This window comes from Arvicanthis niloticus, chromosome 8 (genome assembly GCF_011762505.2).
Source record: "Arvicanthis niloticus isolate mArvNil1 chromosome 8, mArvNil1.pat.X, whole genome shotgun sequence".
In the NCBI taxonomy this organism is placed as follows: Eukaryota; Metazoa; Chordata; class Mammalia; order Rodentia; family Muridae; genus Arvicanthis; species Arvicanthis niloticus.
The window spans coordinates 15,642,150-15,660,523 of NC_047665.1; the positions used below are offsets into that span (position 1 = coordinate 15,642,150).

Genomic DNA, 18,374 nt, shown 5'->3' on the forward strand with positions numbered 1-18,374 from the left:
AATGTAAAAGATCTCAGTAGGAAATTATAATTGGTGATGTGCCTGGTGTAGAGTTTTGATTAGATGATTTATCAGACATTAACCTACCAAAAGGAAAAGAGGAATAAAAAGAATCAAAGAGAAACCCACAAACTAGAGCATGTGCTTTTTTTTTTTTCCCCAAAAAATATTTTGCCTAAGTAGAAATAGAAAGGACTACTGTAGGTTTAGCATGAAACTGGAAATTTCTTTCAACTAGAAAATGTTCGTGCCTGCTTACGTGTGTGTGTGTGTGTGTGTGTGTGTGTGTGTGTGTGTGTGTGTGTTTCTATACACATGTAGATATTCAACAGTTATGACTAAACATGTTAGTAAGAGTTAAGTTGGTTGTTTTCTTCTGTCTTTATGTTGGCTACAATGCACTAAAATAGCCATAAAAACAAAACAAAGACTGTTGTGTGCCTACAGGCTTCTAAATCAGCCATTGTCAGAAAAACAAAGAACAGTGCAGTTCCGAAGCTCACTCAGGAACTGGTTGCTCAGGTAATGGAGACATTGAGAAGCAAAATGAAAAACAGTGGGGAAATGTAAGTGATTCCCATCCTAGGAGACCACAGCCACTTCTAGATTGGAGACAAGAAGACAGGGAGTAGGGTTCCTTCAGACACAAGGACTGGGACACTCAGTGGATGCTGGGTGCAAGCACAGAGGATGTGTCAGAAGCTACAGCTGTGGAGAACGCAGAAGAGCTGACCACAGGGTAGGTGAAACTAATACTGCTTAACTGGCTGAGGTAGAGATGAAGGGAATGGTGTCACTCTACCTTGAACTCTGCTCCTGTGATAAGCATCCCCTCCTGGAGCTCCTGCCTGTATCTATTACCCATCTAAGATGGCCAAAGTGAGGCTGGCAGCCAGACTAGAAAACACCTAGATTCACCCTTGTCCCCTGATGATACAGAGATGCACAGGGGAAGGAAAGAATATGTGTGGTGATTGACAGAAGCATCGGAGTACCTGGATAGTTCAGAGTCTCCACTGAGTTACCTCATCCAGTGTGATGTCTGACGATGTATCTCTATACGGCCTCTTAAAGAGTCTCTCCCTATCCAGTCAAAGGGATTCCAAACTTTTGGAGTCGCAATGTACACATTGCGACTGTGTGTGTACACATGTGTGTATGACTCACACAAAGGTCCTTCCTGTTTGGATGCATATGTGCATATATTTCCACATGTGCACATGTGGGAAACATAAGATAAACAGCATTGGGTGTCATTTATCAAGTGCTAGTAATCGTTGTGGGGGTGGAGGGGCAGTATTTGTGTGTTGTATATGTCTGGTTGATGCATGTGCATGTGTGCAATGTGGATATATAAGCACATGCCTGAACACGCATTGACTGAAGAAGGATATTGGACATCATGCTCTACCATTCTCTACCTTATTCCTTTGAGACAGAGACTCTAGTTGAGCCTGAAGCTGGGCTGGCAGCCAGTAAACTCTAGTAATTCTTTTGTATTCCAGCCCTAGCACTTGGGTTTCATGAGCACAGGGACCATCTTTCTGTGCACAGCTAGCACTTTTAAAAACTAAATCATCTCTCCACCCACTTTCTTTTTGGATGCAGGATCCTCACTGGTCTGGAATTCATTTTAGTAGCTTAAGCTGTCTTGTCAGAGAACCCTAAAATCTACCTACCTCTTGCTTCCCCAGCGCTGGGATTACAGGTACATGTCACTATGCCTGTCTTGGTTTTTTTTTTTTTTTTTTTTTTTTTTTTTTTTTTGTGAAACCTTAATATCAAAGTCAGCTTCCGAGGCAAGTATCTTGCTGACTGAGCACTCTCTCCTGCACCACATTTTTAAATGATAATATTCAGAGACAGGGAATCACTAGCTTGTGTTCCAAAGTACATGTTGGAAATCTGCCTTTTAAATTTATGCTCCCCATGGAAGAAATAGGGGCACAGTTGGAAAGACACGACAGCACCTTGGAGATCTTCTCCAATAGTAAGAGGTGAATATGAGAAGAAAATCATATTCTCGGAGAATCAGACTAGCAAATACTTTAAATGCCAAAGTGACAGAATCAGTTGATTGACCCAGGGAATTCATTCCTCAGCCAGTAAGAATTACACAAATGCTTTTCCATATCTCCTACACATCTCCCAAATCTATAAATTCCCCCTTAGAGTTTAGTTTGTAATAATGTGAAGATCCTCAGAATACAATTTCAGACTGGTAGCTCTCTGAACAGTGATAGACATGAAACCATAGTAGCAGAAAGAAAAGAGTTGAACACCGGAAGAGTCTCGGGGCAGTAATGACAGTGACACATTTGCTATCCAGCAGTGCTCAACCTTATTAAGGAAATGTCTAGAAACATGTAAAATGCTTTAATAGTTCGTAAAGATAATTATCGATCTCAACAACTTTTACAGAATGCATGTCAAAGGAATTCTCAAAGGATAGTACCTAACATGCCCTTTGTCTGCAAAAGCCTGGTTTTTTTGTTATATTGTTTCCTTCTGGAAAGGCTGTCAGCTCCAGCTCATAAAGAGAACCTCCTGAGCCTTGTGACCAGAACAACCCAAGATTACAATTGTGACACAGACATCCTCCACCGATTGCTCACCTTAGGAACAAGGCATGTTACCACTATGGCGAGGAACTCTTTCTTCAGTGAATGCTACCTCTCTGTGAATCCTGCTAAGGACTAGCAACAATGTTGACCATGCACTTAACAGGTATTAACTTGGTATCCCATAATTCTTCCTCAGAGTCAGGACCTTATTCTTATTTTGAGCATTTCTGTATCACAAATTAACGAGGTACCTCCTTTCAAAGATAGAATGTCCTTGTCATTAAGAGAGATAACAGGCACACCCTGTTGGATACTCTAAAATGTAAACAGCCTTGAGGAGAGTTAATATCTTGGCATTGTGGGTATTTTTAACCAATCTGATAGCCATTCAGGAGCAGAATTGTGCCTGCAGCTTGATAGGGCTGGGGGGACTTAGTGAAACCTACACCATGTACTGAGCACAGGACAAAATTGCACATAACTAAGCTAGGCGTGGTGGTCCATACCTATGGCTCCAGCCCTTGGGAAGCTAATCCAGAAAGATGGTGAGTTTCAAGCTAGCCTGGGCTCTATACCCATGAGATCTTGTCTCGAAGGGGAAAAAAAGGAGGGGCAGGGCTGAAGATCTGCTATGTAAGCATGCAGACTCTAGTTTGAATCTTTAGAACCCACATAAAATGCTGGGCATGGTGGAGCATGCCTGTAAACCCAAATACATACACTGCACATATACCACACATGTAATATAACACACATACATTAAGTAAGCGAGTAAATGAATTAATGAATGTAAGTGCTAAGTACCATGCTCAGGAGGAGTTGCAGGGTATGTATATGTGTATGTGTATATGTATATATACTATATATAATATAAGAGTCACTAGGCTCTGCATGTGGTAAGAAATTCCACTTTCTCCTTCCAGTCTGGGCCCAAACACTGAGCAGATCCCAGGCAGCAGCTCTGCCCCCAATCTCACAGAATCCAGAGAAGCAGGCCTCCCAGGAGCTCTAACCCAGGAACTCTCTTACCTAAGAGGTAAGGAGACAGCAACACCTGCCCCAAACAGGAAGTAACTGGGACCCTCTAGGACCCAGGAAGTCATTCCTGGCCCAGAGCACTGGTTTCTTCCTGTCTGCACCTGAACACTGAGTAGATCTTGAGCCCCAGTTCTAACCCCAGTAGTAACACACACCCCACACAGTTCTAATACAACCAAGATAATAGGAAAGACAGGTTTCAGTCAGAGACAGGGCAGGTAGCACTAAGGAGATCCAGATGGCGAAAGGTAAGTGCAAGAACATAAGCATCAGCAACCCAGGGTACTTGGCATCATTAGAACCTAGTTCTCCCACGCAAGAAAGTCCTGAATTCCCCATATCACCAGGAAAGCAAGATTCAGATTTAAAATCATTTCTAATAATGATGATACAGAACATTAACAAGTACACAAAACAAAGAAAGAATATTAAATGCAGTAAGGGGCAAAGGCCAAGTAACATATAAAGGCAGACCTATCAGAATTACACCAGACTTCTCACCAGATACTATAAAAGCTAGAAGATGCTGGACAGATGTCATACAGACCCTAAGAGAATACAAATGCCAGTCCAGGCTACTATACCCAGCAAAACTCTCAATTACCACAGATGGAGAAACCAAGATATTCCACAACAAAACCGCATTTATATAATATCTTTCCACAAACCCAGCATTACAAAGGATAATAGTGGGAAAGCTCCAATACAAGGAGGGAAATTATACCCTAGAAAGAACAAGAAAGTAATCCTCTTCCAACAAATTCAAAATAAGATAGCCACACAAAGATAATTTCACCTCTAGTAACAAAAATAACAGGAAGCAGCAATCACTGTTCCTTAATATCTCTTAACATCAATGGACTCAATTCCCCAATTAAAAGACATAGGCTAATGGACTGGATACATAAACAGGATCCAACATCTTGCTGCATACAGGAAACCCTCCTCAGTGACAAAGACAGACTCTACCTTAGAGTAAAAGGCTGGAAAACAATTTTTCAAGCAAATGGTCCTAAGAAACAAGCTGGAGTAGCTATTCTAAAATCTCCAGCCCGAGAACACAAAAAGAGGGACTCATGGCTCCATCTGTATAGGTACTTGAGGTCCACCTGTATAGGTACTTGAGGGTGGCCTTGCCAGCCTTGCCAGGCATTAGTGGAAGTGGAGGGCCTTGGTGCCTGAAAGTTTGGATTCCCTAGTGTTGGGGAATTTGAAAGCAGTGAGGTGGGAATGGGAGGATGATGGGGACACACCCTCATAAAAAACTCCCAGAATTATATGGATTAGACATGAAAGAGGCAGGCCACCAGAAGACTAGATTCCAGAGTTCAAATAAAAAAGTATCTTGATACTAAAATCTGCTTTGAGAATTGTATATTGCAGAATACACAGTCTTGGTGTATCTACTCATCAAGCAAGCTGAGCAGACCTGCTCCAACCTCTGATGTCCTGGAATTCCAGCTGGATGCAGTAAAGACACAGCATCAGAGGCTTATCAATTTACTCTCCCCCTGCCCCTCTTCTAATATCTCAGTGCCAGTAATCACCTTGAAGTTAATGAAGAGTCGGCACCCCTATTCCCTGGGCTTGGGAACTGAGGTGGTTAATATTGGTCTGTCTTTCTAGGGAAAAGTAGTGGTTTTGTTGGAACAGGGAGGATAAGCTAGGATTTATTGCATAGCCATAACCTATTGGTAGAAATATGTATAATTGTTATTAAGATGAAGTTATAATTTCTTAAATGGTACAAAATTTACTTTGATTTCAAATTTAAGGTTTTCATTGGTATGAGTTTCTTATTGATATAAAAGTAAGATTAATGTTGTTACTCTCATAGGCATTGTGCCTGTGTAACACATTTAAGAATACAAAGCTTAGACCCAGTCCTTCTTTAACTTTTTAACTGATTTGAGATGGTTAGACTGTGAGTTAAGGGCCTATAGCAAATTCATGACTCTGAGTTTATTGTTAGGGTGTTTTCTATATTTAATTTAGAAATAGCTGAGAGGAGTTAACAGACAACAGTCCAAATTGCTTTCCATGGATACTTGGTTTTCAAAATGTCAGAAGTCCACAGAATTGACGTTACAAACCTTTCTGTATTAATGTTTATTTTGATTAGAGACCTGTCTGCTCCTGACAGCTTCCTGTCTTGGATTCTAAGAAGAAATTGAGCACTTTGAAGTTACTCCAGTTGTGATGAGACAGCCTCTAGGCAAGAATTGCCTCTTTTCATCTACAGACAAATTACTGTCCAGAAAAGGACACACTGGTGGAATACTCAACTGATTATATCTGCCAAGACAGAGTAATCAGCCCTTAATAATTCTGCATCACTAGGTCTGTCAGGTGATCCTGGGCCAGAAGGCTGAAGATCAGATGCTCCAACGTTTTTAGTATAGAGACTGTCCAGGTGTTCAGTGGTCTCTATACATTGGCTAAGCTATAGAAGCTATGCTTTGTGCTTCCCATAATTTCAGTTAACTCAGTCATTCTGGACTTCTGACGAGGTTGAAGGCTTATGGTCTCATAGCCAATCCCAGCTACTTACTTTGAGAGAAAAGATTTGAGTGGATGGTTTTCAGCTGACATTCATTCTAAAGCCAAGAAAAAAGCCAGGTTCAGAACTAAGTCTTTTAATTAGGAGAGATGACAGAGGTTCTGGTTAGTCAACAAAATGATGGACTGGGTATTAGGCCTATCTTGTATCTTACTGACACAAATTGGTATAGTTATGCTCTAATTGTATTTTGAGAGAAAAGTTTTATTTTAACAGGAAGGGTGATATGTAGGAAAAGCTAAGGTGGGAAGAGTAAGGAGAGGAAGAGAGGAGTAAGGAGAGGAGGAGCTATGAAATGAGAGAGAGAGAGAGAGAGAGAGAGAGAGAGAGAGAGAGAGAGAGAGAGAGAGAGAGAGAGAGATGGAGGCGGATGTTCGTGTGTCTCTGCCAGTCAAAGATAGCTGATATATCTAGGTTGGGTATTGGGTTACACTTCCGATTGTATGAGCAACTTGTTATTGAGCATTACCAAACTTATAAAGCCTTTGATTAACATTAAAAAAAATGTATAAAAGCAAAAAGGAGAAGGGGGGATGGGATAGGGGTTTTCTAGGGAGGAAAAATGGGGAAAGGGGATGGCATCTAAAATGTAAATAAAATATCCAATAAAAAAAATAAATTAAAAAAAAAGAAATTCCACTTTCAAAGTTATTGTTGTAAAAGCAAGAATGCTGACATACATCTAATGTGCAGGAAGTAGACAAAAAATTAGGAATTCAAACCAACCTTAGCCTCACATGGTCCTTCACACACACACACACACACACACACACACACACACACACACCACTTCAAATAGCTCTTAATTAGATAGATGAATAGCTAGAACCTGAGCCGAAGAGTGACAGCTCCCAGTACCCAGGAAAATGTACTCATTTGCTTCCTGCAGGTGCTGAGAAAGGACATCAAAAATTAGTAGAAATATAATGTGTCTAAAGCAGCATATGGGTCTTTTAATTGCCCAATGTGACTGTTAAAGATCCAGAATATTCCAACACAAGAGAAAAGATGTTGCAGTGCAGAAGCATTGTTTTCAGCTAACAGACGCATTCTTTTGTAGGCTTCATGTCTAGTATGTACACATATATGTAGGTATAAATCGAAAATCATACGTTTTTTAGACATGTATATATGGAACATTATAAAAATTTAATTTTCATTATATACATACAAATATAATTATATAATAAGAAACAATTGCACTAAGAAGTTTATTCTAAACAGAAGTACAATAAATAGAGGGTTTAACTTTATTGTGTAGGACCATAAGCAACCATGTCTCAGGAAGACAATGGGTTGTTTCTTTAATATGGAACCTAGGTCATTTCAACATTTTGGAGCCACAGGGTTCAAAGTGCCCAGTAAAGATCAATATATTTGTTAGGTAGAAAATACAGGAACAGCTCTTGTCTTTTACAAATTGTACTTACCTGAAATCCTGCTCACAGCTTTGACAAGCAGTCGTCATGAAGCAAATCTTTGGTAAATTAGGAAATACACTGAGGATGGGAAGTGGGAAGGAGAATTTTTTCACAGTAGAAATAACTTCATAAAGCTCACTTTCCACCTGAGCTCTTCCAGGCCAGTCTCAAAGCCACCAGCATCTGTCATCTGCTGCAAGAAAATGAACAGAGGAGACATAACCAAGGGGAGAGGTCAAAGCCAAATATCTCTGAGGCTCTGGTGGCAGAGTAGAGCCAAGGCTAAGGATTGCTCTTCCAAGTAACCTGACTTCTTGAACTTAATTTTCCAGTCTGTTGGTACCTTCTAGGTCTTCTTCCTCAGACTAGGCCAAGTGAAAAGTGAGATGTCATTAAGCAGAGAGAGAGAGAGAGAGAGAGAGAGAGAGAGAGAGAGAGAGAGAGATGTCTTCTCAGGAGAATATTAACTGATACAGAACTAAGTGCATTTCTTATAGCTTTTTGTACTTTAATTTTTTTTTTTACAGATACGAAATGTATTAAATTTTGATTGTTGAGTTTTCTGAAACATTGTTTTGGCCATGAAGTATTTTCAATAGTTTTACCTTCTCAGGATAGCCCTTCTAACAACTCCAAAGAACCTCTTCCTTTCAAAGGTAAAACCATTGGGCAGCAGATGGAAAATATCTATAAGATCAAGACCAATGACACCATTATTCCTATGCATTCTTGTGATTTCAAAATATTTTTCTTGGGTAAGTCATGGAAAGACTCCTTTTGCAAAAAGACATACAACATGCATACATTTCCAAAGTATACTTTCTCTGGAGGTTTTTCAGAGCCTGTACTATTAACTGACTACCGGAAGAACTGTTGTTATAGTCATATGTTAAGTCACGATTTGTACTTCTATCTAACTTTGTTTCAAAATTTAAGATGTTTAAAAATAGCATATTGTGATTTAAAAATTCAAAGAAAATAACTCAGTAAGGAAATTGGGGTGGGGGGAGTCGGAATGATAAGACTGGTGGCCATGTGCTTTCATATATATGTTCCTTTTACCTGATGCTAAGAACTAATTTTTCAGTTGCCCAAATAGATGAGCCAGCAATAATTTTATGTTTCAAAGACTCAGAAGAAGGAAAAATAATATCTTTGCTTCATTTCTCCTGAAAACCCCATTTTGGAACTTGTCATAATGGTAGCCATCACCCCAGTCCCTCTGATCCAGTTCATTACATTTAAAGCCTCATAAAAAGCTGGAGAAAGAATAACAGTTAAAAGGATTCATTCGTAAGCAGTTCAAGTTACACCTCTCTACAAAGTTCTACGTCCTCATGGGGGCATCCTAGAGGCAATGAAGCAATTAAGGACATCAACAGAAACCAACAAAACACAAAGGCAAATATCAACCTTTAAAAAAAAATATGACCACTTGACTCCATAGAGAGAATTTCCAATGTGATGTCTGTACCTATTCCTCCTTCCACTTCTGCCCCAGCGACCTCCTATTCTTGCCCAGGAATAACAAGTAGTTTCTCTTACTGGAAGCTACCATATACTAAATGCTGAGACTCCTCTGAGACCAGTGGCAAAGACTAATGCACTAAATGAGCAACGCTGGCCATGAGAGGGAGAGGGAAGGAGAGAGGAGGGGTGGTGTGCATTCTGGCTGCTTCCGACGTCCAGAGCTTTCCAGGTTTTTTTTTTTTTTTTTTTTTTTTTTTGAGACTCACTATATTTTAGAGTTATGATGTTAGCATCATGGGGCCTATATTCATTTCTTCAGACTCTTTTATGAATGATAATCAAGACTCTATACAACATGGAAAAAAAATAAATGATTCTCCTCTATCTCATGATTTCTTCATGTATATTTGTTCTTGTCTAAGAGAAGTAGCAATGATCATAACATATCCCATATATTGGGCAGGAAGCCTCCCCGGGTGAAACAGAGTTTCTTTGGGTTGTAAAGAAAGAATAGGAAAAGTGAGTCCTATGTGTAGCCAGGCTGTGTCTTCTTTCTCATCTCTGTAGAAACCCTCCATTGTATTAATTTCCCTTGAGCCAGAATTAAGAGTTCTGACACTACTCTGCTTCCAAGGTAAAATCATGCCAGGACAAATGTGGCCACAGACGAGGCTGAAAATAAGGTTTAATCTTTCAGGAATATGGGAAGTATTGTGGACATTATTGTGATAGAAAGGATAAACACAGATGTGCATTGTCAGTGAATTTTTGAGTGCGCGCAGTGTGAGAATATCATCTGTGGAATTCCAAGAACTTTAAATGCTGTGGGAAGAGAAATTCCAAAGAAAGACACAGCATCTAACATGCAACTATCTATCCACTAATTATTTTATTAGGAGTCACTTGCCTTCAACAGGCTAGTAGGTTTCCAAAACAACCAATAATTCTATGGGGAATTAAAAAAAAAAAAAAAAACTTTAGTTACTCTCTAACAGTGATTGGAATTAATATAATGATTTAAAAATTAGATGATAATAATGATATGATCTTGGTGGTTACTATTAATTTCCATGTAGAATCATGTAAGATAAATCCATGACATGAGTCTTCTGTGATACTGTAAAGAAACAAACTTCCTCAGAGTGCTAAAGCACTCTTAAATTGGTAGGTAAATTTCTTTTTTTACAGATGTTGAATGTATTTACATCTTGGTTGTTGAGCTAGAAATGTATTTGGTAGAATGTGAACAGGTGCCTTTGAAGAGATATCACAGTGGAAAATGTTCATGGAATTTCCACAGCCAGTTGCAACCCAATAGCACATACTTCACAACATTTCATCTAAATTAGCAGATCCATTTTTGTGTTATGTGGGGGTGGGAAAAGCCAACCTTTTTAAGCTCTGGGAAATTAATCAGACCTTGTTTCAGCATTCAATTTATGAAAGGAAGAAAAGTCTCAACTAAGAACTCTCACCTTGGCAGAATTTTTTTTTTTTAAAAAGACAGAAACCCATCAAACAGTGAAGAAAATCAATGTGATGGCAACAGAAAGAAGAGTAGGTATGGGGGTTTGAGATGTACTTCCTGTGCATGATAGATGTCGCTTTTACAAATCATCCTGGTAGCATCTACTATACAATATGAGTTCTGAATCAATATAGGGCTTGTGTGACAAGGAGGCCTGTCCTTGGTGGCTGTGTCTTTGGAGAAATCTGAAAACCATGACTGACACCTCTGAAATATGAAATGGGAAATGTCAGCCATGTCCTCTCAGCGGCCTTATCAAAGCAAGGCACAGAGGGCTCAAAGCTCCATGCCAAGCTTGCTAATTGACCACAAAGCTCATTTTGAACTTTGCTTGTTACATACCTAGATTCATGTTTAACCGAAATGGCATACTTGTTAGGTGAAGTCATCTTTTGGATAAGCAGTCATGACTCCAAATCCTCCCTCTGCATAAACGATGCAGTAGCCACCAAAATCCCCAAATCTCTTACATTTCCACCATGGAGTGCACAGAGAATAACATATCACACAATGATCTGTCATGTGTGCTGGATTATTTGATAAATAGTATCCTCAATCATGTGTTATCATGGTACACACACAGACACACACACACACACACACACACACACACACACACACGGGCTTCTGAACCCTGATTCCTGGTACAAAGAACTCCTTGTAGACAGTACTCCTTGTAGACAGGTGTTCTAGAAAAAGCATTTGTTCTTTTGATCTTTAGCCCATGGTTTCTGGCATCTAGCTCCCAAGACCATTGCAACTTCTGAGATGCTAGGAGCTCCACACACACAGAGGTACTGTATCCCTTGGAATATTCTAGGTGAGAAGAACATCTTTGATGGTCCTTGGTGAGCCAATAGAGTGCCTGACAGAGACAGGTTCCCAAGGGAACTGCCTGTCTGATAAGATTGCAATCTTTATTCCTGTCTTCAAACCCTACAGAAAAGAGAGAGAAAGGCGAGTAAGTCACCAGGAACCAGTGATTTCATCAATCACGCCTGTGTAATGACTCCTACAGAAAAGCCAAGAAGGACTCGTTTAGAGAGCTTTTATGAATGAAAAATTCATTCACATACCAGGTGGTTGGTGAACCCCAACTATATAAGCATGGAAGAGGCTACACTCAAGATCTTACTCTGTATGGATCTTCATCAGTCCATTCGGCTCTACTTTTATTATGTCTTTTATTAATGAATTGGTAAATATATGTGAAGTGTTTTCCTGAGTTCTAGGAACTGCTCTAACGATTTTTTCTGAGGCTAAAGAAGAGGTCATGGAAATCCTAGTTTATAGCCAGTTGGCCATAAGCACACTCACAACTTAGGGATTGTGACAGACACTTGAAACGGAGGTGGATGCTATAGCACTGAGCTCTTCACTTTGAGTGGCAACACTATTTCCATAGATGCCATCAGAGTGTATTGGAATTAGTCCCAGGAGACTTAGTTGGGCTCTCTTGGAGAACTGTTCTGAATCTGGAGAATAACCCACACATCTCCCCACAAAGGTATGACATAGGGTGGCATATCACAGTAGGTGAGCATCCCTCCACCTTTAAAGGCATTACAGTTCAATCTTAGGCGTTGCTCTTTGTCTTTCTAAACAATGAGCACGCCCACCATGAGCAGTAGCATAGTGAAGTCTAATCTGTTCTCAGGACTACAAAATGCAGGGTCTGAGGTGATGGGCTCTGTGTTAAATTCCCTAGACCTTTTGCTGTTTGCTTGCTTACTTCTCTTTACATGATATGCAATGAAAAAATTTTCTGCTGGACTAGAAGTGTGGCTGAAGCATGAAATTCCCAGAAGACATAAAAGCAATGATTTATGCTCCACACTTCAAAGGTAATCGTGTGAGCCCAAGACTGGTGGTGTGGAAAGTCAAAATCACTGTCAGTCACATGAAGGACCAAATATTTTATTCGGATGTTTAGCACCAAGCAAACAAAAGATTTAGATAGTGTTTGATTCTTTTTGTTAAAGCTTTTGGGCAAATATTTAATGTATGTTAAGCATTAGTAGGGATAGATTCACATATGCATTATAAATTGTTTGATAATGTGATATGGGTACCTTTAAAAAGAATCTTCAGCTATACCTTTACTAACAGAATTATTCAAAATATGCTTTAAATTCGTTATCTGATTCCACGTATAGATTTATACAATATGTCCATAGAGGTATAGGACAATAGAGTAATTTTGCTGAAAACTTTCTATTATGGTTTTAGTCTTTCCTAGTGCTGTACATCATAAAGAAGCATATGGAATATGCATGTGCCCACTAAGTGATGATTTTCTGTAGTTACTGAAAACCAAACAGAAAAAAATGCAGCCATGTGTATAGGCTTTAGATATGAAAATAGAAATCAGGCAGTCTTAAGTTCAGGTCACCCTGGTCCATGTTCTATGGTATTCTATAGAACTATTTTGCTAAAATACTGTAACCATTCAACTTATCTTCAACTGTAGCTGTGTTGTATTATAGTTATATCCCGGCTAGATTCCATACCATTGCTCTAGGCCTCCAGTAAGATCCAGTGCAGAGAAAAGGAGGACATGTAGATTTACATTGTTCCCATTTTATGAGAATTCCTACACTAGACTCTTAGGATTTTCATGGTGGGCAAGAATTAGGAGGTTGATGAGGTTACAAGCTTTGTTTCTCAAAACTCCTGGTAGTAGTAAGTATTTAGTAAATTTAGTAAATATCAGTCAAGCATTGGTCTTATACCAGATGAAACTGGGATTATTTGGATGGGGTGTGTTCATGCGTATACATGTGTGTGCATGTGCGTGTGTTTGCACGCATACATGTGTGCATGCAAGTGTGTGTTTATGCCAGAAGTCCATGTTGATATATACTTCGATTGCTCGCCACTTTATTTTTGAGACAGGGTCTCTCGGTCTCTCTCTCTCTCTCTCTCTCTCTCTCTCTCTCTCTCTCAGCTTACAGGAACAAAAATCTAGATTCAGCAAGAGGTAAAATTCCCTAGAGGTAAATGAGAGTGGCAGGATGCAGAAGAGAGAGACCTGGGACTCTCAGATAGAGATACTCAGAAAGGGGCTGAGGTCTGATGTACTCTCACAGTGTGACCCTATACACCAGCGAGCGATCTGGAGAGATGATTGCCCAGCACTAATGCGAAGGTGGAGACAATATTTCCCATGAGTAGAAACACCCATTTACAGATTTTTTTTCCCCATGTAGGTGAGAATTTAATTTACCTCCAGAATGCAATATCTACAAATTGTGCTTTTTTTTATGCCACTTTCAGCAGATTTTTTTTTTTTTTTTTTTAGTTCATAATTTTCCTCTGGCCTTGCTGTAAGATATTTATGCTCGGCTGTGTTCATTGTTTTTTTTTTTTTTGTGAACTTATAAAAATTGCTTTTTTATTAGTCTATAAAAGCCATGTTTGGAGACAGCCTGAAATAAAAATTAATGTAACTTATCACCCTATAGCACGGAACAAGTGCCTGCTCCAGTCTCTTATTTAAGCACCACAGATGCATTGAAACCTAATAAAAATTGTTCCCCGGCCCATCAACCCTTACCAAGAAGCAAAGAGCTGAGGTCTGTGAATTGCCCACAATCAAAGGGAGACTTTTTGAAAGCTGCAGTATTAAAACTGAGAGCAGGTATGCCAAAGCTCAGGGCAGAATGTCTAGGCTTTGTGCAGAACTGAATGCCTGTCACACAACCCTCTTGTTTTATCACCTTTGCTTTAAGAAGTATTGTCCTTTTGATGGAGGTATGGCTCACCCTGCCTTTGAAACAGCTTTCTGGACAGGAAAGAAAGCTACATCCCCTGTGGTGTTGGAATAAGTGCACGTAGTAAGACGTGTGAGGCTTGCTAGCTTCAGACATGTTTAATAACCATCTCCACAGGGCCGCATGGGGAAGGGTGGCAGGAAATACGTAAAAGAAGTGGGTCTGGAAAAGCATTGCAATGCAGCCATGATAACAATCATTATATTCTAACATAGATGATGGCATCTATCCCTGCTGAGGTAAATGCCTCTCAGAGAGGTTATGCCTTGCTGTCCGCTTCAGAATAGTGACCACAGATGCTGTGTGTGTAGGGGGTGGGGGGAGAGACGAGGCAAAGAGACAGAGAGACAAAGAAATGACAGAGAGACACACAGAGAAAGAGAGACAGAGAGAGAGACACATAGAGAGAGAGGAGAGAAAAAGAGAATGAACACTAGCAAATGTTTCCTGGGTTTTCCATCCCATCTGCTCATGCCATAGGCTCACAGCCTTTAAAAGGTGATGCTTTTTCTTGTACACTGCCTTTCTCTGGCTTTCTGCCCTTGACCTGGGTCAGGAATCTTTGTGGGAACAGCATGCCCTTGTCTTCATCAAAAGCAGCCCCACAAAGGGTGGGGGAGGAGATTCAGGGGCAGCACTGGCAGGAAAACACCACACCACTTTTTTTTTTTTCAGTCACATGCTCTTTAGATGTGTTCGTGGGGACAGATCTAGCACCGAATCATTGCTTCTTTCTAGATCCCATTCTATTTCAGAGAGAGCCCCGATCCCTTGTCTTAACTAGAAAAAGCAAATGATGGGTCCCGTAAGCCTGTGGGAAAGTATGCTGGCTCTCCCAAACGTGATAAGAAGCCAGTTGAAGTGACGGGTGTGAGAAACAACCACAGTGAAGCATTCTAGCTAAATAGATACCATCTGCACCCCAAGAGGAAACTCATCTTGTCCCACTTCTGAGGTGATGATCTCTGCGCTACTGCTCTTTGGGGTCCGGTCATGAGTCTAGGCACTGAGTTCCCGGGACACAGACCAACTAGCTGTGCAAGTACTTTATGAGAAACTGCCCCCACTCCCGCTCTTTCTTAAGAGTTTCAAAATCAGCAAGCCAAAAAACATTTTATCCTAATATAGAAAAGAATTAAGATGCAGAGGCTTCTTTGCTGAAGCCTGCATGCTGGGGAGAGAAAGAAAAAAAAATGGCGTAGCCCTCTTTCTGGCAAGACTCGGGGCTGAATCATCATGGGAGGGTTTGTGGTGAAATTACATTTTTCTCTTCCATAGTGAAGTTATTATCACTGAGTTATGGACAGCAAGTCCAGAGTGACTTTGGTAACATATACTCTTTTCATATTTTAAAATCACATAAAATTTGGCTCAAAACGGAACAAAACATCCAAGAATATATCGTTCTGAGAGGAGAGCAGAGAGGAGGAGACCCTGAGGGAAAACAAAGCTGGCTGGAGTCTTGAAATAAAGAGCCAACAAAGCAATGGAGAGGACTTGCTTTCTTTTTTGATCTAAGGGAGGAGACTGTGTCATATCTCCATAATCATGAGAAACCAGAGGTCACCCAAGTGGACAGTTTTCCCAGAAGCGTCTGTGAAACAAGCCACAAAAATTGGTTCTGTGTCACTCAACCTGTCAGGAGACACTTTCTTATGCTTGATGATTGAGAAGATACGTTTGCCTGCATTACCTCACTGATGAGCGGCCTTTGCATGGTGGAAAGGGCGGGGAAGTAAAGCAAAGGAAGCCTCAGCGAGGAAGATCCCGCAGAAGTGGCCTGACCCATTTCTAATGACCCTGGTCCGAGTCTCTACCTGGCAACAGCAAGAGGGTTTGGTGACAGCCCTTACCACTAGTCTTTTCTTTCATAATTGATCCAAACAGTCTTTGTCTGAGCCTTCGAAACAATCGCACTCTGCCTACAGTGTTTCCTGTGACTAAAGTCTGATGAGCTATGCACCTTTTCAACCTTAACATCTGCAAAATATGGACAGTCCTCCTGGAAACTCTCACTAGTCTTCTTAAACAAGATTATTTTCTTTTTGATAGTCAGCCACCTTTCTTTAAAGGCATCATTGTGTGTGTGTGTGTGTGTGTGTGTGTGTGTGTGTGTGTGTGTGTGAATGCACGTGCATTCACATGCCATCATACACATGTGGAGATCTGAGGACAACTCTGTAAAGGCCATTCCTCCTTCCATTTTTATGGGGAAGTGATGGGGGCAGAACTTTGGCCATCAGGTTTGCGTAGTGACTGCCTTTGTCTGTTGAGCCAGCTCACTGGCCCCTGGGCCTTCTTTTGGAAATAGAAAAAACAATGTATCTCTATGTGCATCTTTGTAATTTTTTCTTTTGTTCTGTTGGTACTCCTTATGTGCTTTCCATAGCCGCTGGGCAGCAGATATTTGTTAATTTGATTTCAGGAAAAAAAATAATAAAACCCTTAAGAGATTAAAGCAATAAGGAAGAAAAATGCATTTCAGGGCTGGTATAAATAAGCTGTTACCCTTTCTGTTTTCAGCCCTTTGGGATTGAATGCAGAGTTGGCAGCTGTGTGTGTACCTTTTCCATTTTGACTCTATTTGGATACTTTTGATACTTTAGAAGTTGCTTTGATTGAATTTGTTGTTTGGGGGAAATTATTCTCAGAACCGGGCCATATTCTGCTTCATTATTTTGCACCATTCTTTCTGTTATACAGATGAAGGCACAATGTTGGGCCCAGAGAAAACACCACCAAGGGGAACAGGCAAACACTGAGTGTGAGAGTTCATGCCTGTGGAACCGGCACTGTGAAGCCTGAGATGGGAGAATCACCATAGAGGGGAGGCCACTCTGTGTTACCCAACTCACGGGGGAGGGAGGGGGGAGAAGACAAACAGTCTTGGCAAAACACTAGAAAATAGCAAGTGTAAAAGGGGGTTGGAAATTGGATGTACTTAGTGATATCGAAGGTTGGGACATTTACATCTGGGATTGCAAGAGGGATTCTGAGATAGGAGTTAGGTCAGCATCTCAGAATGGCATCTGTGAAGGAATTCCACAGCATGAGTCAAATCTCCTGGAGTATATCTCCTTGTTAAGCTGTTGGGCTGTGTTATACAGATTTTTCAAATGTATCACCCAGTGAGAAGACAATGGGAATGTATCTCTTGTTTAGAGGTAGGGCTCACCAGCCAAGCTCCAAGATAACCTTAAGATGTGCATCCTTTTATTATTTATGCCTCTAACTCTCTCTACACTCTCTGACACCATCCCATCCCAAGCACCGTCGACCAGGATACCAGTTTTTCCTTGTTCTTCTGCCTTAACCAGAGAGATGTACAATGGACAGGAGCTTACAGCTGCTCACAGCTCACAAGCCATCTGTGAATCTGACATCTCCTGCACACAGGTACGGCCACATCTCTAATCGCTGTAAGGGCAATGTAATCAATATGAATGCAAAACGGCAGTCTTTTTTTTCATCTGCACAAAGGTAGTTGTTAATATGATACATAGTTGTCGAAAACTCAAGTTGTCCTTGCTTTCTGACTTCTGCACATAGCTATTTTTAATAATAGACCAATCTTTCGGCAATAAGATTCAGGGCAGAATGAACTGAATGAAATGATTATGACATTTATATTTAGAAATACAATTCCAATTACAGTAAACTCCTCTCCCCCAAGTTATCCCACACCCAGAGAAAACGTTAAAAACCCTTTGTAGAATGAAAATTGTAAACTCTTTGGACAAATGAAAAGAAATTATGTAAAAAAATATTTCATGCTCACAGATTGAAGACTTGATATTTTGTTTAATTATTCCAAGCATTGGAAGAAAATTCTAAAGGATACACTTAATTAATTATGTTCCACTTTGGTCATAGTAGATCATTAATTCAAAATGTTGAGGGCATTGTACTTACCAGTGAGGGCTACCTCATATCTAAATATTAAGGTTATCTCATCTTTATCTCTACAGTTGACCCACTGTGATAAGTGGGAAGATCAGATACGTGTGCAGAAAGAGCATC

The 18,374-nt window shown here is 40.3% G+C and overlaps 3 long non-coding RNA genes across 6 annotated transcripts in view; 2 read left to right on the forward strand and 1 right to left on the reverse strand.

The window, feature by feature from the left end:
• The window catches only part of LOC143443272 (uncharacterized), a 394,599-nt gene that overhangs the window by 105,077 nt on the left and 271,148 nt on the right, over positions 1-18,374 (reverse strand). For all 4 annotated transcript variants that reach the window (XR_013112091.1, XR_013112092.1, XR_013112089.1 and 1 more), the window contains exon 3: positions 7,593-7,776. This is a non-coding gene — a long non-coding RNA (uncharacterized LOC143443272). The remainder of the gene's footprint in view (positions 1-7,592; positions 7,777-18,374) is intronic.
• On the forward strand, positions 493-2,605 carry LOC143443182 (uncharacterized). Its single transcript, XR_013111945.1, has 3 exons — positions 493-739; positions 1,609-1,708; positions 2,517-2,605. It is a non-coding gene; the product is annotated as an uncharacterized LOC143443182 (long non-coding RNA).
• Positions 2,641-6,679, forward strand: LOC143443181 (uncharacterized). The gene is made up of 3 exons (XR_013111944.1): positions 2,641-2,727; positions 3,488-3,600; positions 5,725-6,679. It is a non-coding gene; the product is annotated as an uncharacterized LOC143443181 (long non-coding RNA).